The following is a 27,003-nucleotide window of genomic DNA, read 5'->3' as shown; positions in this document are numbered from 1 at the left end:
AACACAATTTGAATCACAATAATACATTGAGCTCAATGGGAATTTTAAGTTATATGCAATTAATTACTTTCAGGATTACTTTTCTAAATCCAGGACTGGATCCTAGATTCAGTCCTGGGACAGTTCTTGGAAACAAGTGAGTAAATTCGTTTTAGTTACTGTTGTGATTTTTAAGCAATATTTTGCTATTTTAAAAGTTGACACTTAGAAACTTTTGCTGATCAAATTACCAATGTTATCCTATGGAAGGAAATTCACTTAGCAGGTAAGTGGCGTTATGGTTACTTTTTCTAGGTCAGTGTTGGATCCTAGATCCAGCACTACTGTACCACCTGTAAGCAGTTGAGAAACTGCGTTTAAGTTATACAGGCGATTTTTAAGGAATATTTACATGTTTGCAAAATCGACACTTAGAAGAAATTTCACAGAAAAACAGTCAATGGTTTCCTATGGAAGAAAATTCAAGTTACGGGTAAAGTACGTTCTCGTTACTTTTGTAATCCAGTGCTGGGCTCCTAGGCTCAGTACTGGGACATCTATCTAAAACAGGTAAACAATTACGTTTTCACAGTTGGTACGATTTTTAAAGAATATTTGTAAGTTTCAAAAATCGACACTTAGAAAATTTTCAGCAAAAAGCAGGCAATGATATCCCATGGAAGGAAATTCGAGTTACTGGTAAGTACGGTTAAAATTACTTTTCAGGGTCAGTACCGAGCTCCAAGATGCAGCACTGAGGTCTCTCCTGATAACAGGTGAGTAAATCAGAATTCGTTGTTCGGCTGATTTTAGATGAATATTTTAAAGTTCCAAAACTCCACACCACTTAGAAGAATTTCCAAGTGAAACCACTCAATGTTAGCCTATGGAAGAAAAGTGAGTTATCGGCTTTTAGGTAAGTACTCGACTGGCAGAGTTATGGTTCTGGGCATAGACTCAGGGGTCTCCCAGGGGAGTCCCAGCCTACTTGCCAAGCCTTAAACTCCCCTTTTATTACATATAATTTACACCTAAGGTAGGCCCTAGGTAGTCCTAGGTGCATGATGCTATGTAAGTAAAAAATAAGATATGTACTTTGGTGGTTCGCGTGTCCTGTAAGTACCAAACAGTCTATTTCATTTTTCACTACTGTGAGGTCTACCCCTCTCATAGGTTAGATCTGGGTATTCCCCTATACTTTTAATTTGGTAATTCCATATCGGAGAGGAGTAGCTTTATTTATTTATTGAAAATCCTACTTACTGGTGAGGTTGGATTTAACTTTACTATTTTAGAAATGCCACTTTTAGAGAGTGAACATTTCTCTGCACTTACTGCTCTATTTGCCTGAAACCTGGCCCCAATACACGTCTGGATTGGGCTGGGTGACAGCAAAATTTGTGCCTTCCCTCTGGAGAGCCACAACACAGGTCACTCAACTGCACCTGGGGGGTGAGCTCCGCTCCCCCTCCACCCCCAATAGGTTCAAGAACGATAATTTATGTAAGTAAATACATTATAGCTACAGCTTATAATCATGCGAGTTTAAATCATTTGTTGTTAGATGGTTTAAATATTTGAAAGGATCTGTTTTTAATAGACATTTTACAAAAACCACTGGTACATTTGCTAATTCTGTAAAATTAACACCCAACTGCCGTGACATTGCCAACCACAATACTGTGACTCGGATTCGAACCGAGGTTGCTGCGGCCACAACCCAGAGTACTGACCACTATACGATCACGGCGAGCTACTTGGGCTCAACGACATACAGTGACATGGAGAATTTATAATTCGGAACACTCAGGGCTGTTCCTGTGATAGGCTGGATGTATTCATTGCTTCCTCATTCCTCATTCAGAGGCTGCGTCTCCTCAGTGGTTGATAGGCTGAAACCGTTTCCTGGCCGCCTGCTTGTGAAATGCCAGGAGTCAAAGATCACACATTACACTTGCGGACCTGTGATGGGACACCAATGCAGAGAAACCCACCTGGCACAGACCTTCTATTCTGTCTATTAGACCTGCATCTTCCCTGCACCTTTCAAGCCATTTGTATGTGAAGCAAGAAAGAGTTAGAGAGTGATCCATCTACACTTTTATAGGGAGGATGTCGCCGTGAGCTCCTCCCAGCTAATCACACGAACAGCAGAAAAGCAAGATAAATACACAGTTGAGGGGTGGGCTGCATGGTTATGTTTTTGAGTAAATATTGAAACTGACCTCAGTGGCTCATTAGCAGAGCTGCGGCTAATGACTGGTGCCAAATCATGATGAAGCAAGCACCATGGCTCGTAGGGGACCCACAACACGCTTTTCTTAGCTCACTGAATTAAAGTATAAACTTCCGCCGTGTGTGAGTGGTAAAGGCTTGTTAATATGGTTCCTTTTCCAATTCAAGTCTGACAACAAGAGGCAGGAACCACGTGGCTTCGGAAGCTCAGGAAAGTAGCCACCAACCACAGAGAAAGAGAGAACTGGCAGTATGAGAGGTGGAGAAAACAGAATCGGGAGCAAGGAGCTCAAATGAGATTGATGGCGTTTAAATAGAGCGCGTAAAGGAACAGTTACACAGCTAAGAAATGGGAAAGACAGACTAGGGAAAAAAACACAGAAAGAGCCTGTAGATGAAATTCTCTTCCTGGGACAGCAGGTTAAGAGAAATTACACATGGGGAGGTTAAGCATGTAACACGGGGGAGAATAAAAAAGAAAATGCAGTTTTATGAAGTGTGTTTGCCAATCCAGCCAGCACTTTTGTTCTATTTCTCTCTTTGCGTCTTTTATTGGTAAAGTAACTTTCAAGTGCATGCGCAGGTATGAATGAGAGAGCAACCGTATAATAATTTGAAGCGTTTACACCAGTGCTAAAGTAGGAATGAGGTGTAGCAAAGACATGAAAGAGGTAGCGATAACAAATATGTGGAGAGGCAATAGTGACACAAAAATAAGCCACCTATTTATAAAACTGAAATGGAAGAAATACTAAAGGTTAACTTCTGAAATTGTAGCCGATAATAAAAAGATTCTCGTTGTTGGTAGGATTCGAACCTGCGCGGGGATACCCCAATGGATTTCTAGTCCATCGCCTTAACCACTCGGCCACAACAACTTGCTGTAAGCGGCCTACAAATATTTTGTTTGAAAGTTTTGAAGTGTTCCCACATCAAAGTACTGATATTCTGCAATGCGCTTTTTAAAAACAATGTTTTTTTCATCATGCACGTTCTGTCCTAAAAATAAAAATTGCATGAGTATATCTCTGGATCTGTAAAAGGATACGCTTGCATTCAAACTCTCTTGTGGCACTCAAGTTTTTTAGACCCTGTTGCACTCTGTTTTTGCGCTGCTTTTAGTCTACGACCCATATTACAGAAGTCAACCATCTCTGAGTATTTGGGACTCCTTTGTAAGTGCCTTATATTTAATCCTTGAAAAGCTCTATAATAAAGGGGTCTGTCAAAGATTGCTTGAATGGAAGATAAAAGAAGGCCCACTTGTCTCACCAAATGCAGTAGAAAAACCTGATGTTTTACTCATGTTATCCTTAGTTCAGTTTTTGTTAGACCTGGCATCCTTAAGGTGGCCTACCAGCAACCTTTTTGCTTTTCACCTCACGTTTTGCTGTATCTTTATGTTGGCCTTAGGACTCTAATCACTTTATCACTACTGTGAGAAAGTGGCTCTGTATATACTGTTCCCAAATAGGTACAGTGTGCACAGAGTCCCCAGTCCCCAGAGGTTTGGCAGAGGCTAAAGTTAGATATAACCTTACTCTCTAAAGTGGTAGCTTGCCGAGCAGTAAGGCAGTATCAGAGTACAGTGTAAAACATTTGTTGTACACACTCAGTCAGCAAATGGTCTCACACACTCAAGAACTGAACTCTAGGCCATTGGTTTGCATACAAAAGATATTGTTGTTTTATTTTAGAACCAACAATAGGTATCAAAATATACTTTCTCAGAATGAGATGCTTTAGTTAAATACTTTGCAATAGGCAATTGACTTTTGCAGGTCATAGTTACAGTTTATTGCAATAGGCAACACAATTTGAATCACAATAATACATTGAGCTCAATGGGAATTTTAAGTTATATGCAATTAATTACTTTCAGGATTACTTTTCTAAATCCAGGACTGGATCCTAGATTCAGTCCTGGGACAGTTCTTGGAAACAAGTGAGTAAATTCGTTTTAGTTACTGTTGTGATTTTTAAGCAATATTTTGCTATTTTAAAAGTTGACACTTAGAAACTTTTGCTGATCAAATTACCAATGTTATCCTATGGAAGGAAATTCACTTAGCAGGTAAGTGGGGTTATGGTTACTTTTTCTAGGTCAGTGTTGGATCCTAGATCCAGCACTACTGTACCACCTGTAAGCAGTTGAGAAACTGCGTTTAAGTTATACAGGCGATTTTTAAGGAATATTTACATGTTTGCAAAATCGACACTTAGAAGAAATTTCACAGAAAAACAGTCAATGGTTTCCTATGGAAGAAAATTCAAGTTACGGGTAAAGTACGTTCTCGTTACTTTTGTAATCCAGTGCTGGGCTCCTAGGCTCAGTACTGGGACATCTATCTAAAACAGGTAAACAATTACGTTTTCACAGTTGGTACGATTTTTAAAGAATATTTGTAAGTTTCAAAAATCGACACTTAGAAAATTTTCAGCAAAAAGCAGGCAATGATATCCCATGGAAGGAAATTCGAGTTACTGGTAAGTACGGTTAAAATTACTTTTCAGGGTCAGTACCGAGCTCCAAGATGCAGCACTGAGGTCTCTCCTGATAACAGGTGAGTAAATCAGAATTCGTTGTTCGGCTGATTTTAGATTAATATTTTAAAGTTCCAAAACTCCACACCACTTAGAAGAATTTCCAAGTGAAACCACTCAATGTTAGCCTATGGAAGAAAAGTGAGTTATCGGCTTTTAGGTAAGTACTCGACTGGCAGAGTTATGGTTCTGGGCATAGACTCAGGGGTCTCCCAGGGGAGTCCCAGCCTACTTGCCAAGCCTTAAACTCCCCTTTTATTACATATAATTTACACCTAAGGTAGGCCCTAGGTAGTCCTAGGTGCATGATGCTATGTAAGTAAAAAATAAGATATGTACTTTGGTGGTTCGCGTGTCCTGTAAGTACCAAACAGTCTATTTCATTTTTCACTACTGTGAGGTGTACCCCTCTCATAGGTTAGCTCTGGGTATTCCCCTATACTTTTAATTTGGTAATTCCATATCGGAGAGGAGTAGCTTTATTTATTTATTGAAAATCCTACTTACTGGTGAGGTTGGATTTAACTTTACTATTTTAGAAATGCCACTTTTAGAGAGTGAACATTTCTCTGCACTTACTGCTCTATTTGCCTGAAACCTGGCCCCAATACACGTCTGGATTGGGCTGGGTGACAGCAAAATTTGTGCCTTCCCTCTAGAGAGCCACAACACAGGTCACTCAACTGCACCTGGGGGGTGAGCTCCGCTCCCCCTCCACCCCCAATAGGTTCAAGAACGATAATTTATGTAAGTAAATACATTATAGCTACAGCTTATAATAATGCGAGTTTAAATCATTTGTTGTTAGATGGTTTAAATATTTGAAAGGATCTGTTTTTAATAGACATTTTACAAAAACCACTGGTACATTTGCTAATTCTGTAAAATGAACACCCAACTGCCGTGACATTGCCAACCACAATGCCGTGACTCGGATTCGAACCGAGGTTGCTGCGGCCACAACGCAGAGTACTGACCACTATACGATCACGGCGAGCTACTTGGGCTCAACAACATACAGTGACATGGAGAATTTATAATTCGGAACACTCAGGGCTGTTCCTGTGATAGGCTGGATGTATTCATTGCTTCCTCATTCCTCATTCAGAGGCTGCGTCTCCTCAGTGGTTGATAGGCTGAAACCGTTTCCTGGCCGCCTGCTTGTGAAATGCCAGGAGTCAAAGATCACACATTACACTTGCGGACCTGTGATGGGACACCAATGCAGAGAAACCCACCTGGCACAGACCTTCTATTCTGTCTATTAGACCTGCATCTTCCCTGCACCTTTCAAGCCATTTGTATGTGAAGCAAGAAAGAGTTAGAGAGTGATCCATCTACACTTTTATAGGGAGGATGTCGCCGTGAGCTCCTCCCAGCTAATCACACGAACAGCAGAAAAGCAAGATAAATACACAGTTGAGGGGTGGGCTGCATGGTTATGTTTTTGAGTAAATATTGAAACTGACCTCAGTGGCTCATTAGCAGAGCTGCGGCTAATGACTGGTGCCAAATCATGATGAAGCAAGCACCATGGCTCGTAGGGGACCCACAACACGCTTTTCTTAGCTCACTGAATTAAAGTATAAACTTCCGCCGTGTGTGAGTGGTAAAGGCTTGTTAATATGGTTCCTTTTCCAATTCAAGTCTGACAACAAGAGGCAGGAACCACGTGGCTTCGGAAGCTCAGGAAAGTAGCCACCAACCACAGAGAAAGAGAGAACTGGCAGTATGAGAGGTGGAGAAAACAGAAGCGGGAGCAAGGAGCTCAAATGAGATTGATGGCGTTTAAATAGAGCGCGTAAAGGAACAGTTACACAGCTAAGAAATGGGAAAGACAGACTAGGGAAAAAAACACAGAAAGAGCCTGTAGATGAAATTCTCTTCCTGGGACAGCAGGTTAAGAGAAATTACACATGGGGAGGTTAAGCATGTAACACGGGGGAGAATAAAAAAGAAAATGCAGTTTTATGAAGTGTGTTTGCCAATCCAGCCAGCACTTTTGTTCTATTTCTCTCTTTGCGTCTTTTATTGGTAAAGTAACTTTCAAGTGCATGCGCAGGTATGAATGAGAGAGCAACCGTATAATAATTTGAAGCGTTTACACCAGTGCTAAAGTAGGAATGAGGTGTAGCAAAGACATGAAAGAGGTAGCGATAACAAATATGTGGAGAGGCAATAGTGACACAAAAATAAGCCACCTATTTATAAAACTGAAATGGAAGAAATACTAAAGGTTAACTTCTGAAATTGTAGCCGATAATAAAAAGATTCTCGTTGTTGGTAGGATTCGAACCTGCGCGGGGATACCCCAATGGATTTCTAGTCCATCGCCTTAACCACTCGGCCACAACAACTTGCTGTAAGCGGCCTACAAATATTTTGTTTGAAAGTTTTGAAGTGTTCCCACATCAAAGTACTGATATTCTGCAATGCGCTTTTTAAAAACAATGTTTTTTTCATCATGCACGTTCTGTCCTAAAAATAAAAATTGCATGAGTATATCTCTGGATCTGTAAAAGGATACGCTTGCATTCAAACTCTCTTGTGGCACTCAAGTTTTTTAGACCCTGTTGCACTCTGTTTTTGCGCTGCTTTTAGTCTACGACCCATATTACAGAAGTCAACCATCTCTGAGTATTTGGGACTCCTTTGTAAGTGCCTTATATTTAATCCTTGAAAAGCTCTATAATAAAGGGGTCTGTCAAAGATTGCTTGAATGGAAGATAAAAGAAGGCCCACTTGTCTCACCAAATGCAGTAGAAAAACCTGATGTTTTACTCATGTTATCCTTAGTTCAGTTTTTGTTAGACCTGGCATCCTTAAGGTGGCCTACCAGCAACCTTTTTGCTTTTCACCTCACGTTTTGCTGTATCTTTATGTTGGCCTTAGGACTCTAATCACTTTATCACTACTGTGAGAAAGTGGCTCTGTATATACTGTTCCCAAATAGGTACAGTGTGCACAGAGTCCCCAGTCCCCAGAGGTTTGGCAGAGGCTAAAGTTAGATATAACCTTACTCTCTAAAGTGGTAGCTTGCCGAGCAGTAAGGCAGTATCAGAGTACAGTGTAAAACATTTGTTGTACACACTCAGTCAGCAAATGGTCTCACACACTCAAGAACTGAACTCTAGGCCATTGGTTTGCATACAAAAGATATTGTTGTTTTATTTTAGAACCAACAATAGGTATCAAAATATACTTTCTCAGAATGAGATGCTTTAGTTAAATACTTTGCAATAGGCAATTGACTTTTGCAGGTCATAGTTACAGTTTATTGCAATAGGCAACACAATTTGAATCACAATAATACATTGAGCTCAATGGGAATTTTAAGTTATATGCAATTAATTACTTTCAGGATTACTTTTCTAAATCCAGGACTGGATCCTAGATTCAGTCCTGGGACAGTTCTTGGAAACAAGTGAGTAAATTCGTTTTAGTTACTGTTGTGATTTTTAAGCAATATTTTGCTATTTTAAAAGTTGACACTTAGAAACTTTTGCTGATCAAATTACCAATGTTATCCTATGGAAGGAAATTCACTTAGCAGGTAAGTGGGGTTATGGTTACTTTTTCTAGGTCAGTGTTGGATCCTAGATCCAGCACTACTGTACCACCTGTAAGCAGTTGAGAAACTGCGTTTAAGTTATACAGGCGATTTTTAAGGAATATTTACATGTTTGCAAAATCGACACTTAGAAGAAATTTCACAGAAAAACAGTCAATGGTTTCCTATGGAAGAAAATTCAAGTTACGGGTAAAGTACGTTCTCGTTACTTTTGTAATCCAGTGCTGGGCTCCTAGGCTCAGTACTGGGACATCTATCTAAAACAGGTAAACAATTACGTTTTCACAGTTGGTACGATTTTTAAAGAATATTTGTAAGTTTCAAAAATCGACACTTAGAAAATTTTCAGCAAAAAGCAGGCAATGATATCCCATGGAAGGAAATTCGAGTTACTGGTAAGTACGGTTAAAATTACTTTTCAGGGTCAGTACCGAGCTCCAAGATGCAGCACTGAGGTCTCTCCTGATAACAGGTGAGTAAATCAGAATTCGTTGTTCGGCTGATTTTAGATTAATATTTTAAAGTTCCAAAACTCCACACCACTTAGAAGAATTTCCAAGTGAAACCACTCAATGTTAGCCTATGGAAGAAAAGTGAGTTATCGGCTTTTAGGTAAGTACTCGACTGGCAGAGTTATGGTTCTGGGCATAGACTCAGGGGTCTCCCAGGGGAGTCCCAGCCTACTTGCCAAGCCTTAAACTCCCCTTTTATTACATATAATTTACACCTAAGGTAGGCCCTAGGTAGTCCTAGGTGCATGATGCTATGTAAGTAAAAAATAAGATATGTACTTTGGTGGTTCGCGTGTCCTGTAAGTACCAAACAGTCTATTTCATTTTTCACTACTGTGAGGTGTACCCCTCTCATAGGTTAGCTCTGGGTATTCCCCTATACTTTTAATTTGGTAATTCCATATCGGAGAGGAGTAGCTTTATTTATTTATTGAAAATCCTACTTACTGGTGAGGTTGGATTTAACTTTACTATTTTAGAAATGCCACTTTTAGAGAGTGAACATTTCTCTGCACTTACTGCTCTATTTGCCTGAAACCTGGCCCCAATACACGTCTGGATTGGGCTGGGTGACAGCAAAATTTGTGCCTTCCCTCTAGAGAGCCACAACACAGGTCACTCAACTGCACCTGGGGGGTGAGCTCCGCTCCCCCTCCACCCCCAATAGGTTCAAGAACGATAATTTATGTAAGTAAATACATTATAGCTACAGCTTATAATAATGCGAGTTTAAATCATTTGTTGTTAGATGGTTTAAATATTTGAAAGGATCTGTTTTTAATAGACATTTTACAAAAACCACTGGTACATTTGCTAATTCTGTAAAATGAACACCCAACTGCCGTGACATTGCCAACCACAATGCCGTGACTCGGATTCGAACCGAGGTTGCTGCGGCCACAACGCAGAGTACTGACCACTATACGATCACGGCGAGCTACTTGGGCTCAACAACATACAGTGACATGGAGAATTTATAATTCGGAACACTCAGGGCTGTTCCTGTGATAGGCTGGATGTATTCATTGCTTCCTCATTCCTCATTCAGAGGCTGCGTCTCCTCAGTGGTTGATAGGCTGAAACCGTTTCCTGGCCGCCTGCTTGTGAAATGCCAGGAGTCAAAGATCACACATTACACTTGCGGACCTGTGATGGGACACCAATGCAGAGAAACCCACCTGGCACAGACCTTCTATTCTGTCTATTAGACCTGCATCTTCCCTGCACCTTTCAAGCCATTTGTATGTGAAGCAAGAAAGAGTTAGAGAGTGATCCATCTACACTTTTATAGGGAGGATGTCGCCGTGAGCTCCTCCCAGCTAATCACACGAACAGCAGAAAAGCAAGATAAATACACAGTTGAGGGGTGGGCTGCATGGTTATGTTTTTGAGTAAATATTGAAACTGACCTCAGTGGCTCATTAGCAGAGCTGCGGCTAATGACTGGTGCCAAATCATGATGAAGCAAGCACCATGGCTCGTAGGGGACCCACAACACGCTTTTCTTAGCTCACTGAATTAAAGTATAAACTTCCGCCGTGTGTGAGTGGTAAAGGCTTGTTAATATGGTTCCTTTTCCAATTCAAGTCTGACAACAAGAGGCAGGAACCACGTGGCTTCGGAAGCTCAGGAAAGTAGCCACCAACCACAGAGAAAGAGAGAACTGGCAGTATGAGAGGTGGAGAAAACAGAAGCGGGAGCAAGGAGCTCAAATGAGATTGATGGCGTTTAAATAGAGCGCGTAAAGGAACAGTTACACAGCTAAGAAATGGGAAAGACAGACTAGGGAAAAAAACACAGAAAGAGCCTGTAGATGAAATTCTCTTCCTGGGACAGCAGGTTAAGAGAAATTACACATGGGGAGGTTAAGCATGTAACACGGGGGAGAATAAAAAAGAAAATGCAGTTTTATGAAGTGTGTTTGCCAATCCAGCCAGCACTTTTGTTCTATTTCTCTCTTTGCGTCTTTTATTGGTAAAGTAACTTTCAAGTGCATGCGCAGGTATGAATAAGAGAGCAACCGTATAATAATTTGAAGCGTTTACACCAGTGCTAAAGTAGGAATGAGGTGTAGCAAAGACATGAAAGAGGTAGCGATAACAAATATGTGGAGAGGCAATAGTGACACAAAAATAAGCCACCTATTTATAAAACTGAAATGGAAGAAATACTAAAGGTTAACTTCTGAAATTGTAGCCGATAATAAAAAGATTCTCGTTGTTGGCAGGATTCGATCCTGCGCGGGGATACCCTAATGGATTTCTAGTCCATCACCTTAACCACTCAGCCACAACAACTTGCTGTAGGCTGCCTACAAATATTTTGTTTGAAAGTTTTGAAGTTTTCCCACATCAAAGTACTGATATTCTGCAATGCGCTTTTTAAAAACAATGTTTTTTTCATCATGCACGTTCTGTCCTAAAAACAAAAATTGCATGAGTATATCTCTGGATCTGTAAAAGGATACGCTTGCATTCAAACTCTCTTGTGGCACTCAAGTTTTTTGGACCCTGTTGCACTCTGTTTTTGCGCTGCTTTTAGTCTACGACCCATATTACAGAAGTCAACCATCTCTGAGTATTTGGGACTCCTTTGTAAGTGCCTTATCTTTAATCCTTGAAAAGCTCTATAATAAAGGGGTCTGTCAAAGATTGCTTGAATGGAAGATAAAAGAAGGCCCACTTGTCTCACCAAATGCAGTAGAGAAACCTGATGTTTTACTCATGTTATCCTTAGTTCAGTTTTTGTTAGACCTGGCATCCTTAAGGTGGCCTACCAGCAACCTTTTTGCTTTTCACCTCACGTTTTGCTGTATCTTTATGTTGGCCTTAGGACTCTAATCACTTTATCACTACTGTGAGAAAGTGGCTCTGTATATACTGTTCCCAAATAGGTACAGTGTGCACAGAGTCCCCAGTCCCCAGAGGTTTGGCAGAGGCTAAAGTTAGATATAACCTTACTCTCTAAAGTGGTAGCTTGCCGAGCAGTAAGGCAGTATCAGAGTACAGTGTAAAACATTTGTTGTACACACTCAGTCAGCAAATGGTCTCACACACTCAAGAACTGAACTCTAGGCCATTGGTTTGCATACAAAAGATATTGTTGTTTTATTTTAGAACCAACAATAGGTATCAAAATATACTTTCTCAGAATGAGATGCTTTAGTTAAATACTTTGCAATAGGCAATTGACTTTTGCAGGTCATAGTTACAGTTTATTGCAATAGGCAACACAATTTGAATCACAATAATACATTGAGCTCAATGGGAATTTTAAGTTATATGCAATTAATTACTTTCAGGATTACTTTTCTAAATCCAGGACTGGATCCTAGATTCAGTCCTGGGACAGTTCTTGGAAACAAGTGAGTAAATTCGTTTTAGTTACTGTTGTGATTTTTAAGCAATATTTTGCTATTTTAAAAGTTGACACTTAGAAACTTTTGCCGATCAAATTACCAATGTTATCCTATGGAAGGAAATTCACTTAGCAGGTAAGTGGGGTTATGGTTACGTTTTCTAGGTCAGTGTTGGATCCTAGATCCAGCACTACTGTACCACCTGTAAGCAGTTGAGAAACTGCGTTTAAGTTATACAGGCGATTTTTAAGGAATATTTACATGTTTGCAAAATCGACACTTAGAAGAAATTTCACAGAAAAACAGTCAATGGTTTCCTATGGAAGAAAATTCAAGTTACGGGTAAAGTACGTTCTCGTTACTTTTGTAATCCAGTGCTGGGCTCCTAGGCTCAGTACTGGGACATCTATCTAAAACAGGTAAACAATTACGTTTTCACAGTTGGTACGATTTTTAAAGAATATTTGTAAGTTTCAAAAATCGACACTTAGAAAATTTTCAGCAAAAAGCAGGCAATGATATCCCATGGAAGGAAATTCGAGTTACTGGTAAGTACGGTTAAAATTACTTTTCAGGGTCAGTACCGAGCTCCAAGATGCAGCACTGAGGTCTCTCCTGATAACAGGTGAGTAAATCAGAATTCGTTGTTCGGCTGATTTTAGATGAATATTTTAAAGTTCCAAAACTCCACACCACTTAGAAGAATTTCCAAGTGAAACCACTCAATGTTAGCCTATGGAAGAAAAGTGAGTTATCGGCTTTTAGGTAAGTACTCGACTGGCAGAGTTATGGTTCTGGGCATAGACTCAGGGGTCTCCCAGGGGAGTCCCAGCCTTCTTGCCAAGCCTTAAACTCCCCTTTTATTACATATAATTTACACCTAAGATAGGCCCTAGGTAGTCCTAGGTGCATGATGCTATGTAAGTAAAAAATAAGATATGTACTTTGGTGGTTCGCGTGTCCTGTAAGTACCAAACAGTCTATTTCATTTTTCACTACTGTGAGGTCTACCCCTCTCATAGGTTAGCTCTGTGTATTCCCCTATACTTTTAATTTGGTAATTCCATATCGGAGAGGAGTAGCTTTATTTATTTATTGAAAATCCTACTTACTGGTGAGGTTGGATTTAACTTTACTATTTTAGAAATGCCACTTTTAGAGAGTGAACATTTCTCTGCACTTACTGCTCTATTTGCCTGAAACCTGGCCCCAATACACGTCTGGATTGGGCTGGGTGACAGCAAAATTTGTGCCTTCCCTCTAGAGAGCCACAACACAGGTCACTCAACTGCACCTGGGGGGTGAGCTCCGCTCCCCCTCCACCCCCAATAGGTTCAAGAACGATAATTTATGTAAGTAAATACATTATAGCTACAGCTTATAATCATGCGAGTTTAAATCATTTGTTGTTAGATGGTTTAAATATTTGAAAGGATCTGTTTTTAATAGACATTTTACAAAAACCACTGGTACATTTGCTAATTCTGTAAAATTAACACCCAACTGCCGTGACATTGCCAACCACAATGCCGTGACTCGGATTCGAACCGAGGTTGCTGCGGCCACAACGCAGAGTACTAACCACTATACGATCACGGCGAGCTACTTGGGCTCAACGACATATAGTGACATGGAGAATTTATAATTCGGAACACTCAGGGCTGTTCCTGTGATAGGCTGGATGTATTCATTGCTTCCTCATTCCTCATTCAGAGGCTGCGTCTCCTCAGTGGTTGATAGGCTGAAACCGTTTCCTGGCCGCCTGCTTGTGAAATGCCAGGAGTCAAAGATCACACATTACACTTGCGGACCTGTGATGGGACACCAATGCAGAGAAACCCACCTGGCACAGACCTTCTATTCTGTCTATTAGACCTGCATCTTCCCTGCACCTTTCAAGCCATTTGTATGTGAAGCAAGAAAGAGTTAGAGAGTGATCCATCTACACTTTTATAGGGAGGATGTCGCCGTGAGCTCCTCCCAGCTAATCACACGAACAGCAGAAAAGCAAGATAAATACACAGTTGAGGGGTGGGCTGCATGGTTATGTTTTTGAGTAAATATTGAAACTGACCTCAGTGGCTCATTAGCAGAGCTGCGGCTAATGACTGGTGCCAAATCATGATGAAGCAAGCACCATGGCTCGTAGGGGACCCACAACACGCTTTTCTTAGCTCACTGAATTAAAGTATAAACTTCCGCCGTGTGTGAGTGGTAAAGGCTTGTTAATATGGTTCCTTTTCCAATTCAAGTCTGACAACAAGAGGCAGGAACCACGTGGCTTCGGAAGCTCAGGAAAGTAGCCACCAACCACAGAGAAAGAGAGAACTATCAGTATGAGAGGTGGAGAAAACAGAAGCGGGAGCAAGGAGCTCAAATGAGATTGATGGCGTTTAAATAGAGCGCGTAAAGGAACAGTTACACAGCTAAGAAATGGGAAAGACAGACTAGGGAAAAAAACACAGAAAGAGCCTGTAGATGAAATTCTCTTCCTGGGACAGCAGGTTAAGAGAAATTACACATGGGGAGGTTAAGCATGTAAAACGGGGGAGAATAAAAAAGAAAATGCAGTTTTATGAAGTGTGTTTGCCAATCCAGCCAGCACTTTTGTTCTATTTCTCTCTTTGCGTCTTTTATTGGTAAAGTAACTTTCAAGTGCATGCGCAGGTATGAATGAGAGAGCAACCGTATAATAATTTGAAGCGTTTACACCAGTGCTAAAGTAGGAATGAGGTGTAGCAAAGACATGAAAGAGGTAGCGATAACAAATATGTGGAGAGGCAATAGTGACACAAAAATAAGCCACCTATTTATAAAACTGAAATGGAAGAAATACTAAAGGTTAACTTCTGAAATTGTAGCCGATAATAAAAAGATTCTCGTTGTTGGCAGGATTCGATCCTGCGCGGGGATACCCCAATGGATTTCTAGTCCATCACCTTAACCACTAAGCCACAACAACTTGCTGTAGGATGCCTACAAATATTTTGTTTGAAAGTTTTGAAGTTTTCCCACATCAAAGTACTGATATTCTGCAATGCGCTTTTTAAAAACAATGTTTTTTTCATCATGCACGTTCTGTCCTAAAAACAAAAATTGCATGAGTATATCTCTGGATCTGTAAAAGGATACGCTTGCATTCAAACTCTCTTGTGGCACTCAAGTTTTTTGGACCCTGTTGCACTCTGTTTTTGCGCTGCTTTTAGTCTACGACCCATATTACAGAAGTCAACCATCTCTGAGTATTTGGGACTCCTTTGTAAGTGCCTTATCTTTAATCCTTGAAAAGCTCTATAATAAAGGGGTCTGTCAAAGATTGCTTGAATGGAAGATAAAAGAAGGCCCACTTGTCTCACCAAATGCAGTAGAGAAACCTGATGTTTTACTCATGTTATCCTTAGTTCAGTTTTTGTTAGACCTGGCATCCTTAAGGTGGCCTACCAGCAACCTTTTTGCTTTTCACGTCACGTTTTGCTGTATCTTTATGTTGGCCTTAGGACTCTAATCACTTTATCACTACTGTGAGAAAGTGGCTCTGTATATACTGTTCCCAAATAGGTACAGTGTGCACAGAGTCCCCAGTCCCCAGAGGTTTGGCAGAGGCTAAAGTTAGATATAACCTTACTCTCTAAAGTGGTAGCTTGCCGAGCAGTAAGGCAGTATCAGAGTACAGTGTAAAACATTTGTTGTACACACTCAGTCAGCAAATGGTCTCACACACTCAAGAACTGAACTCTAGGCCATTGGTTTGCATACAAAAGATATTGTTGTTTTATTTTAGAACCAACAATAGGTATCAAAATATACTTTCTCAGAATGAGATGCTTTAGTTAAATACTTTGCAATAGGCAATTGACTTTTGCAGGTCATAGTTACAGTTTATTGCAATAGGCAACACAATTTGAATCACAATAATACATTGAGCTCAATGGGAATTTTAAGTTATATGCAATTAATTACTTTCAGGATTACTTTTCTAAATCCAGGACTGGATCCTAGATTCAGTCCTGGGACAGTTCTTGGAAACAAGTGAGTAAATTCGTTTTAATTACTGTTGTGATTTTTAAGCAATATTTTGCTATTTTAAAAGTTGACACTTAGAAACTTTTGCTGATCAAATTACCAATGTTATCCTATGGAAGGAAATTCACTTAGCAGGTAAGTGGGGTTATGGTTACGTTTTCGAGGTCAGTGTTGGATCCTAGATCCAGCACTACTGTACCACCTGTAAGCAGTTGAGAAACTGCGTTTAAGTTATACAGGCGATTTTTAAGGAATATTTACATGTTTGCAAAATCGACACTTAGAAGAAATTTCACAGAAAAACAGTCAATGGTTTCCTATGGAAGAAAATTCAAGTTACGGGTAAAGTACGTTCTCGTTACTTTTGTAATCCAGTGCTGGGCTCCTAGGCTCAGTACTGGGACATCTATCTAAAACAGGTAAACAATTACGTTTTCACAGTTGGTACGATTTTTAAAGAATATTTGTAAGTTTCAAAAATCGACACTTAGAAAATTTTCAGCAAAAAGCAGGCAATGATATCCCATGGAAGGAAATTCGAGTTACTGGTAAGTACGGTTAAAATTACTTTTCAGGGTCAGTACCGAGCTCCAAGATGCAGCACTGAGGTCTCTCCTGATAACAGGTGAGTAAATCAGAATTCGTTGTTCGGCTGATTTTAGATGAATATTTTAAAGTTCCAAAACTCCACACCACTTAGAAGAATTTCCAAGTGAAACCACTCAATGTTAGCCTGTGGAAGAAAAGTGAGTTATCGGCTTTTAGGTAAGTACTCGACTGGCAGAGTTATGGTTCTGGGCATAGACTCAGGGGTCTCCCAGGGGAGTCCCAGCCTACTTGCCAAGCCTTAAACTCCCCTTTTATTACATATAATTTACACCTAAGGTAGGCCCTAGGTAGTCCTAGGTGCATGATGCTATGTAAGTAAAAAATAAGATATGTACTTTGGTGGTTCGCGTGTCCTGTAAGTACCAAACAGTCTATTTCATTTTTCACTACTGTGAGGTCTACCCCTCTCATAGGTTAGCTCTGTGTATTCCCCTATACTTTTTATTTGGTAATTCCATATCGGAGAGGAGTAGCTTTATTTATTTATTGAAAATCCTACTTACTGGTGAGGTTGGATTTAACTTTACTATTTTAGAAATGCCACTTTTAGAGAGTGAACATGTCTTTGCACTTACTGCTCTATTTGCCTGAAACCTGGCCCCAATACACGTCTGGATTGGGCTGGGTGACAGCAAAATTTGTGCCTTCCCTCTAGAGAGCCACAACATAGGTCACTCAACTGCACCTGGGGGTGAGCTCCGCTCCCCCTCCACCCCCAATAGGTTCAAGAACGATAATTTATGTAAGTAAATACATTATAGCTACAGCTTATAATCATGCAAGTTTAAATCATTTGTTGTTAGATGGTTTAAATATTTGAAAGGATCTGTTTTTAATAGACATTTTACAAAAACCACTGGTACATTTGCTAATTCTGTAAAATTAACACCCAACTGCCGTGACATTGCCAACCACAATGCCGTGACTCGGATTCGAACCGAGGTTGCTGCGGCCACAACGCAGAGTACTAACCACTATACGATCACGGCGAGCTACTTGGGCTCAACGACATACAATGACATGGAGAATTTATAATTCGGAACACTCAGGGCTGTTCCTGTGATAGGCTGGATGTATTCATTGCTTCCTCATTCCTCATTCAGAGGCTGCGTCTCCTCAGTGGTTGATAGGCTGAAACCGTTTCCTGGCCGCCTGCTTGTGAAATGCCAGGAGTCAAAGATCACACATTACACTTGCGGACCTGTGATGGGACACCAATGCAGAGAAACCCACCTGGCACAGGCCTTCTATTCTGTCTATTAGACCTGCATCTTCCCTGCACCTTTCAAGCCATTTGTATGTGAAGCAAGAAAGAGTTAGAGAGTGATCCATCTACACTTTTATAGGGAGGATGTCGCCGTGAGCTCCTCCCAGCTAATCACACGAACAGCAGAAAAGCAAGATAAATACACAGTTGAGGGGTGGGCTGCATGGTTATGTTTTTGAGTAAATATTGAAACTGACCTCAGTGGCTCATTAGCAGAGCTGCGGCTAATGACTGGTGCCAAATCATGATGAAGCAAGCACCATGGCTCGTAGGGGACCCACAACACGCTTTTCTTAGCTCACTGAATTAAAGTATAAACTTCCGCCGTGTGTGAGTGGTAAAGGCTTGTTAATATGGTTCCTTTTCCAATTCAAGTCTGACAACAAGAGGCAGGAACCACGTGGCTTCGGAAGCTCAGGAAAGTAGCCACCAACCACAGAGAAAGAGAGAACTGGCAGTATGAGAGGTGGAGAAAACAGAAGCGGGAGCAAGGAGCTCAAATGAGATTGATGGCGTTTAAATAGAGCGCGTAAAGGAACAGTTACACAGCTAAGAAATGGGAAAGACAGACTAGGGAAAAAAACACAGAAAGAGCCTGTAGATGAAATTCTCTTCCTGGGACAGCAGGTTAAGAGAAATTACACATGGGGAGGTTAAGCATGTAACACGGGGGAGAATAAAAAAGAAAATGCAGTTTTATGAAGTGTGTTTGCCAATCCAGCAGGCACTTTTGTTCTATTTCTCTCTTTGCGTCTGTTATTGGTAAAGTAACTTTCAAGTGCATGCGCAGGTATGAATGAGAGAGCAACCGTATAATAATTTGAAGCGTTTACACCAGTGCTAAAGTAGGAATGAGGTGTAGCAAAGACATGAAAGAGGTAGCGATAACAAATATGTGGAGAGGCAATAGTGACACAAAAATAAGCCACCTATTTATAAAACTGAAATGGAAGAAATACTAAAGGTTAACTTCTGAAATTGTAGCCGATAATAAAAAGAATCTTGTTGTTGGCAGGATTCGAACCTGCGCGGGGATACCCCAATGGATTTCTAGTCCATCGCCTTAACCACTCGGCCACAACAACTTGCTGTAAGCTGCCTACAAATATTTTGTTTGAAAGTTTTGAAGTTTTCCCACATCAAAGTACTGATATTCTGCAATGCGCTTTTTAAAAACAATGTTTTTTTCATCATGCACGTTCTGTCCTAAAAATAAAAATTGCATGAGTATATCTCTGGATCTGTAAAAGGATACGCTTGCATTCAAACTCTCTTGTGGCACTCAAGTTTTTGGACCCTGTTGCACTCTGTTTTTGCGCTGCTTTTAGTCTACGACCCATATTACAGAAGTCAACCATCTCTGAATATTTGGGACTCCTTTGTAAGTGCCTTATCTTTAATCCTTGAAAAGCTCTATAATAAAGGGGTCTGTCAAAGATTGCTTGAATGGAAGATAAAAGAAGGCCCACTTGTCTCACCAAATGCAGTAGAGAAACCTGATGTTTTACTCATGTTATCCTTAGTTCAGTTTTTGTTAGACCTGGCATCCTTAAGGTGGCCTACCAGCAACCTTTTTGCTTTTCACCTCACGTTTTGCTGTATCTTTATGTTGGCCTTAGGACTCTAATCACTTTATCACTACTGTGAGAAAGTGGCTCTGTATATACTGTTCCCAAATAGGTACAGTGTGCACAGAGTCCCCAGTCCCCAGAGGTTTGGCAGAGGCTAAAGTTAGATATAACCTTACTCTCTAAAGTGGTAGCTTGCCGAGCAGTAAGGCAGTATCAGAGTACAGTGTAAAACATTTGTTGTACACACTCAGTCAGCAAATGGTCTCACACACTCAAGAACTGAACTCTAGGCCATTGGTTTGCATACAAAAGATATTGTTGTTTTATTTTAGAACCAACAATAGGTATCAAAATATACTTTCTCAGAATGAGATGCTTTAGTTAAATACTTTGCAATAGGCAATTGACTTTTGCAGGTCATAGTTACAGTTTATTGCAATAGGCAACACAATTTGAATCACAATAATACATTGAGCTCAATGGGAATTTTAAGTTATATGCAATTAATTACTTTCAGGATTACTTTTCTAAATCCAGGACTGGATCCTAGATTCAGTCCTGGGACAGTTCTTGGAAACAAGTGAGTAAATTCGTTTTAGTTACTGTTGTGATTTTTAAGCAATATTTTGCTATTTTAAAAGTTGACACTTAGAAACTTTTGCTGATCAAATTACCAATGTTATCCTATGGAAGGAAATTCACTTAGCAGGTAAGTGGGGTTATGGTTACTTTTTCTAGGTCAGTGTTGGATCCTAGATCCAGCACTACTGTACCACCTGTAAGCAGTTGAGAAACTGCGTTTAAGTTATACAGGCGATTTTTAAGGAATATTTACATGTTTGCAAAATCGACACTTAGAAGAAATTTCACAGAAAAACAGTCAATGGTTTCCTATGGAAGAAAATTCAAGTTACGGGTAAAGTACGTTCTCGTTACTTTTGTAATCCAGTGCTGGGCTCCTAGGCTCAGTACTGGGACATCTATCTAAAACAGGTAAACAATTACGTTTTCACAGTTGGTACGATTTTTAAAGAATATTTGTAAGTTTCAAAAATCGACACTTAGAAAATTTTCAGCAAAAAGCAGGCAATGATATCCCATGGAAGGAAATTCGAGTTACTGGTAAGTACGGTTAAAATTACTTTTCAGGGTCAGTACTGAGCTCCAAGATGCAGCACTGAGGTCTCTCCTGATAACAGGTGAGTAAATCAGAATTCGTTGTTCGGCTGATTTTAGATGAATATTTTAAAGTTCCAAAACTCCACACCACTTAGAAGAATTTCCAAGTGAAACCACTCAATGTTAGCCTATGGAAGAAAAGTGAGTTATCGGCTTTTAGGTAAGTACTCGACTGGCAGAGTTATGGTTCTGGGCATAGACTCAGGGGTCTCCCAGGGGAGTCCCAGCCTACTTGCCAAGCCTTAAACTCCCCTTTTATTACATATAATTTACACCTAAGGTAGGCCCTAGGTAGTCCTAGGTGCATGATGCTATGTAAGTAAAAAATAAGATATGTACTTTGGTGGTTCGCGTGTCCTGTAAGTACCAAACAGTCTATTTCATTTTTCACTACTGTGAGGTCTACCCCTCTCATAGGTTAGCTCTGTGTATTCCCCTATACTTTTTATTTGGTAATTCCATATCGGAGAGGAGTAGCTTTATTTATTTATTGAAAATCCTACTTACTGGTGAGGTTGGATTTAACTTTACTATTTTAGAAATGCCACTTTTAGAGAGTGAACATGTCTTTGCACTTACTGCTCTATTTGCCTGAAACCTGGCCCCAATACACGTCTGGATTGGGCTGGGTGACAGCAAAATTTGTGCCTTCCCTCTAGAGAGCCACAACATAGGTCACTCAACTGCACCTGGGGGTGAGCTCCGCTCCCCCTCCACCCCCAATAGGTTCAAGAACGATAATTTATGTAAGTAAATACATTATAGCTACAGCTTATAATCATGCAAGTTTAAATCATTTGTTGTTAGATGGTTTAAATATTTGAAAGGATCTGTTTTTAATAGACATTTTACAAAAACCACTGGTACATTTGCTAATTCTGTAAAATTAACACCCAACTGCCGTGACATTGCCAACCACAATGCCGTGACTCGGATTCGAACCGAGGTTGCTGCGGCCACAACGCAGAGTACTAACCACTATACGATCACGGCGAGCTACTTGGGCTCAACGACATACAATGACATGGAGAATTTATAATTCGGAACACTCAGGGCTGTTCCTGTGATAGGCTGGATGTATTCATTGCTTCCTCATTCCTCATTCAGAGGCTGCGTCTCCTCAGTGGTTGATAGGCTGAAACCGTTTCCTGGCCGCCTGCTTGTGAAATGCCAGGAGTCAAAGATCACACATTACACTTGCGGACCTGTGATGGGACACCAATGCAGAGAAACCCACCTGGCACAGGCCTTCTATTCTGTCTATTAGACCTGCATCTTCCCTGCACCTTTCAAGCCATTTGTATGTGAAGCAAGAAAGAGTTAGAGAGTGATCCATCTACACTTTTATAGGGAGGATGTCGCCGTGAGCTCCTCCCAGCTAATCACACGAACAGCAGAAAAGCAAGATAAATACACAGTTGAGGGGTGGGCTGCATGGTTATGTTTTTGAGTAAATATTGAAACTGACCTCAGTGGCTCATTAGCAGAGCTGCGGCTAATGACTGGTGCCAAATCATGATGAAGCAAGCACCATGGCTCGTAGGGGACCCACAACACGCTTTTCTTAGCTCACTGAATTAAAGTATAAACTTCCGCCGTGTGTGAGTGGTAAAGGCTTGTTAATATGGTTCCTTTTCCAATTCAAGTCTGACAACAAGAGGCAGGAACCACGTGGCTTCGGAAGCTCAGGAAAGTAGCCACCAACCACAGAGAAAGAGAGAACTGGCAGTATGAGAGGTGGAGAAAACAGAAGCGGGAGCAAGGAGCTCAAATGAGATTGATGGCGTTTAAATAGAGCGCGTAAAGGAACAGTTACACAGCTAAGAAATGGGAAAGACAGACTAGGGAAAAAAACACAGAAAGAGCCTGTAGATGAAATTCTCTTCCTGGGACAGCAGGTTAAGAGAAATTACACATGGGGAGGTTAAGCATGTAACACGGGGGAGAATAAAAAAGAAAATGCAGTTTTATGAAGTGTGTTTGCCAATCCAGCCAGCACTTTTGTTCTATTTCTCTCTTTGCGTCTTTTATTGGTAAAGTAACTTTCAAGTGCATGCGCAGGTATGAATGAGAGAGCAACCGTATAATAATTTGAAGCGTTTACACCAGTGCTAAAGTAGGAATGAGGTGTAGCAAAGACATGAAAGAGGTAGCGATAACAAATATGTGGAGAGGCAATAGTGACACAAAAATAAGCCACCTATTTATAAAACTGAAATGGAAGAAATACTAAAGGTTAACTTCTGAAATTGTAGCCGATAATAAAAAGATTCTCGTTGTTGGCAGGATTCGAACCTGCGCGGGGATACCCCAATGGATTTCTAGTCCATCGCCTTAACCACTCGGCCACAACAACTTGCTGTAAGCGGCCTACAAATATTTTGTTTGAAAGTTTTGAAGTGTTCCCACATCAAAGTACTGATATTCTGCAATGCGCTTTTTAAAAACAATGTTTTTTTCATCATGCACGGTCTGTCCTAAAAACAAAAATTGCATGAGTATATCTCTGGATCTGTAAAAGGATACGCTTGCATTCAAACTCTCTTGTGGCACTCAAGTTTTTGGGACCCTGTTGCACTCTGTTTTTGCGCTGCTTTTAGTCTACGACCCATATTACAGAAGTCAACCATCTCTGAATATTTGGGACTCCTTTGTAAGTGCCTTATCTTTAATCCTTGAAAAGCTCTATAATAAAGGGGTCTGTCAAAGATTGCTTGAATGGAAGATAAAAGAAGGCCCACTTGTCTCACCAAATGCAGTAGAGAAACCTGATGTTTTACTCATGTTATCCTTAGTTCAGTTTTTGTTAGACCTGGCATCCTTAAGGTGGCCTACCAGCAACCTTTTTGCTTTTCACCTCACGTTTTGCTGTATCTTTATGTTGGCCTTAGGACTCTAATCACTTTATCACTACTGTGAGAAAGTGGCTCTGTATATACTGTTCCCAAATAGGTACAGTGTGCACAGAGTCCCCAGTCCCCAGAGGTTTGGCAGAGGCTAAAGTTAGATATAACCTTACTCTCTAAAGTGGTAGCTTGCCGAGCAGTAAGGCAGTATCAGAGTACAGTGTAAAACATTTGTTGTACACACTCAGTCAGCAAATGGTCTCACACACTCAAGAACTGAACTCTAGGCCATTGGTTTGCATACAAAAGATATTGTTGTTTTATTTTAGAACCAACAATAGGTATCAAAATATACTTTCTCAGAATGAGATGCTTTAGTTAAATACTTTGCAATAGGCAATTGACTTTTGCAAGTCATAGTTACAGTTTATTGCAATAGGCAACACAATTTGAATCACAATAATACATTGAGCTCAATGGGAATTTTAAGTTATATGCAATTAATTACTTTCAGGATTACTTTTCTAAATCCAGGACTGGATCCTAGATTCAGTCCTGGGACAGTTCTTGGAAACAAGTGAGTAAATTCGTTTTAGTTACTGTTGTGATTTTTAAGCAATATTTTGCTATTTTAAAAGTTGACACTTAGAAACTTTTGCTGATCAAATTACCAATGTTATCCTATGGAAGGAAATTCACTTAGCAGGTAAGTGGGGTTATGGTTACTTTTTCTAGGTCAGTGTTGGATCCTAGATCCAGCACTACTGTACCACCTGTAAGCAGTTGAGAAACTGCGTTTAAGTTATACAGGCGATTTTTAAGGAATATTTACATGTTTGCAAAATCGACACTTAGAAGAAATTTCACAGAAAAACAGTCAATGGTTTCCTATGGAAGAAAATTCAAGTTACGGGTAAAGTACGTTCTCGTTACTTTTGTAATCCAGTGCTGGGCTCCTAGGCTCAGTACTGGGACATCTATCTAAAACAGGTAAACAATTACGTTTTCACAGTTGGTACGATTTTTAAAGAATATTTGTAAGTTTCAAAAATCGACACTTAGAAAATTTTCAGCAAAAAGCAGGCAATGATATCCCATGGAAGGAAATTCGAGTTACTGGTAAGTACGGTTAAAATTACTTTTCAGGGTCAGTACTGAGCTCCAAGATGCAGCACTGAGGTCTCTCCTGATAACAGGTGAGTAAATCAGAATTCGTTGTTCGGCTGATTTTAGATGAATATTTTAAAGTTCCAAAACTCCACACCACTTAGAAGAATTTCCAAGTGAAACCACTCAATGTTAGCCTATGGAAGAAAAGTGAGTTATCGGCTTTTAGGTAAGTACTCGACTGGCAGAGTTATGGTTCTGGGCATAGACTCAGGGGTCTCCCAGGGGAGTCCCAGCCTACTTGCCAAGCCTTAAACTCCCCTTTTATTACATATAATTTACACCTAAGGTAGGCCCTAGGTAGTCCTAGGTGCATGATGCTATGTAAGTAAAAAATAAGATATGTACTTTGGTGGTTCGCGTGTCCTGTAAGTACCAAACAGTCTATTTCATTTTTCACTACTGTGAGGTCTACCCCTCTCATAGGTTAGCTCTGTGTATTCCCCTATACTTTTTATTTGGTAATTCCATATCGGAGAGGAGTAGCTTTATTTATTTATTGAAAATCCTACTTACTGGTGAGGTTGGATTTAACTTTACTATTTTAGAAATGCCACTTTTAGAGAGTGAACATGTCTCTGCACTTACTGCTCTATTTGCCTGAAACCTGGCCCCAATACACGTCTGGATTGGGCTGGGTGACAGCAAAATTTGTGCCTTCCCTCTAGAGAGCCACAACACAGGTCACTCAACTGCACCTGGGGGTGAGCTCCGCTCCCCCTCCACCCCCAATAGGTTCAAGAACGATAATTTATGTAAGTAAATACATTATAGCTACAGCTTATAATCATGCAAGTTTAAATCATTTGTTGTTAGATGGTTTAAATATTTGAAAGGATCTGTTTTTAATAGACATTTTACAAAAACCACTGGTACATTTGCTAATTCTGTAAAATTAACACCCAACTGCCGTGACATTACCAACCACAATGCCGTGACTCGGATTCTAACCGAGGTTGCTGCGGCCACAACGCAGAGTACTAACCACTATACGATCACGGCGAGCTACTTGGGCTCAACGACATACAATGACATGGAGAATTTATAATTCGGAACACTCAGGGCTGTTCCTGTGATAGGCTGGATGTATTCATTGCTTCCTCATTCCTCATTCAGAGGCTGCGTCTCCTCAGTGGTTGATAGGCTGAAACCGTTTCCTGGCCGCCTGCTTGTGAAATGCCAGGAGTCAAAGATCACACATTACACTTGCGGACCTGTGATGGGACACCAATGCAGAGAAACCCACCTGGCACAGGCCTTCTATTCTGTCTATTAGACCTGCATCTTCCCTGCACCTTTCAAGCCATTTGTATGTGAAGCAAGAAAGAGTTAGAGAGTGATCCATCTACACTTTTATAGGGAGGATGTCGCCGTGAGCTCCTCCCAGCTAATCACACGAACAGCAGAAAAGCAAGATAAATACACAGTTGAGGGGTGGGCTGCATGGTTATGTTTTTGAGTAAATATTGAAACTGACCTCAGTGGCTCATTAGCAGAGCTGCGGCTAATGACTGGTGCCAAATCATGATGAAGCAAGCACCATGGCTCGTAGGGGACCCACAACACGCTTTTCTTAGCTCACTGAATTAAAGTATAAACTTCCGCCGTGTGTGAGTGGTAAAGGCTTGTTAATATGGTTCCTTTTCCAATTCAAGTCTGACAACAAGAGGCAGGAACCACGTGGCTTCGGAAGCTCAGGAAAGTAGCCACCAACCACAGAGAAAGAGAGAACTGGCAGTATGAGAGGTGGAGAAAACAGAAGCGGGAGCAAGGAGCTCAAATGAGATTGATGGCGTTTAAATAGAGCGCGTAAAGGAACAGTTACACAGCTAAGAAATGGGAAAGACAGACTAGGGAAAAAAACACAGAAAGAGCCTGTAGATGAAATTCTCTTCCTGGGACAGCAGGTTAAGAGAAATTACACATGGGGAGGTTAAGCATGTAACACGGGGGAGAATAAAAAAGAAAATGCAGTTTTATGAAGTGTGTTTGCCAATCCAGCCAGCACTTTTGTTCTATTTCTCTCTTTGCGTCTTTTATTGGTAAAGTAACTTTCAAGTGCATGCGCAGGTATGAATGAGAGAGCAACCGTATAATAATTTGAAGCGTTTACACCAGTGCTAAAGTAGGAATGAGGTGTAG

The 27,003-nt window shown here is 40.5% G+C and overlaps 11 non-coding genes across 11 annotated transcripts; all 11 read right to left on the bottom strand.

Annotated features, from left to right (window-relative positions):
- Nucleotides 1–3,010: 3,010 nt before the first annotated feature.
- On the bottom strand, nucleotides 3,011–3,092 carry TRNAS-AGA (transfer RNA serine (anticodon AGA)). Its single transcript has one exon. It is a non-coding gene; the product is annotated as a tRNA-Ser (tRNA).
- Nucleotides 3,093–5,680: 2,588 nt separating this feature from the next.
- On the bottom strand, nucleotides 5,681–5,752 carry TRNAH-GUG (transfer RNA histidin (anticodon GUG)). The gene has a single exon. It is a non-coding gene; the product is annotated as a tRNA-His (tRNA).
- A 1,281-nt stretch (nucleotides 5,753–7,033) lies between these two features.
- Nucleotides 7,034–7,115, bottom strand: TRNAS-AGA (transfer RNA serine (anticodon AGA)). Its single transcript has one exon. It is a non-coding gene; the product is annotated as a tRNA-Ser (tRNA).
- Nucleotides 7,116–9,703: 2,588 nt separating this feature from the next.
- Nucleotides 9,704–9,775, bottom strand: TRNAH-GUG (transfer RNA histidin (anticodon GUG)). Its single transcript has one exon. It is a non-coding gene; the product is annotated as a tRNA-His (tRNA).
- Nucleotides 9,776–11,056: 1,281 nt separating this feature from the next.
- On the bottom strand, nucleotides 11,057–11,138 carry TRNAS-AGA (transfer RNA serine (anticodon AGA)). Its single transcript has one exon. It is a non-coding gene; the product is annotated as a tRNA-Ser (tRNA).
- A 2,588-nt stretch (nucleotides 11,139–13,726) lies between these two features.
- TRNAH-GUG (transfer RNA histidin (anticodon GUG)) lies at nucleotides 13,727–13,798 on the bottom strand. The gene has a single exon. It is a non-coding gene; the product is annotated as a tRNA-His (tRNA).
- Nucleotides 13,799–15,079: 1,281 nt separating this feature from the next.
- TRNAS-AGA (transfer RNA serine (anticodon AGA)) lies at nucleotides 15,080–15,161 on the bottom strand. Its single transcript has one exon. It is a non-coding gene; the product is annotated as a tRNA-Ser (tRNA).
- A 2,587-nt stretch (nucleotides 15,162–17,748) lies between these two features.
- On the bottom strand, nucleotides 17,749–17,820 carry TRNAH-GUG (transfer RNA histidin (anticodon GUG)). The gene has a single exon. It is a non-coding gene; the product is annotated as a tRNA-His (tRNA).
- A 1,281-nt stretch (nucleotides 17,821–19,101) lies between these two features.
- TRNAS-AGA (transfer RNA serine (anticodon AGA)) lies at nucleotides 19,102–19,183 on the bottom strand. The gene has a single exon. It is a non-coding gene; the product is annotated as a tRNA-Ser (tRNA).
- A 2,586-nt stretch (nucleotides 19,184–21,769) lies between these two features.
- TRNAH-GUG (transfer RNA histidin (anticodon GUG)) lies at nucleotides 21,770–21,841 on the bottom strand. Its single transcript has one exon. It is a non-coding gene; the product is annotated as a tRNA-His (tRNA).
- A 1,281-nt stretch (nucleotides 21,842–23,122) lies between these two features.
- On the bottom strand, nucleotides 23,123–23,204 carry TRNAS-AGA (transfer RNA serine (anticodon AGA)). The gene has a single exon. It is a non-coding gene; the product is annotated as a tRNA-Ser (tRNA).
- Nucleotides 23,205–27,003: the final 3,799 nt, after the last annotated feature.

This window comes from Triturus cristatus, chromosome 12 (genome assembly GCF_964204655.1).
Source record: "Triturus cristatus chromosome 12, aTriCri1.1, whole genome shotgun sequence".
Classification (NCBI taxonomy): Eukaryota; Metazoa; Chordata; class Amphibia; order Caudata; family Salamandridae; genus Triturus; species Triturus cristatus.
This window is presented reverse-complemented; position numbering and strand designations above follow the sequence as displayed.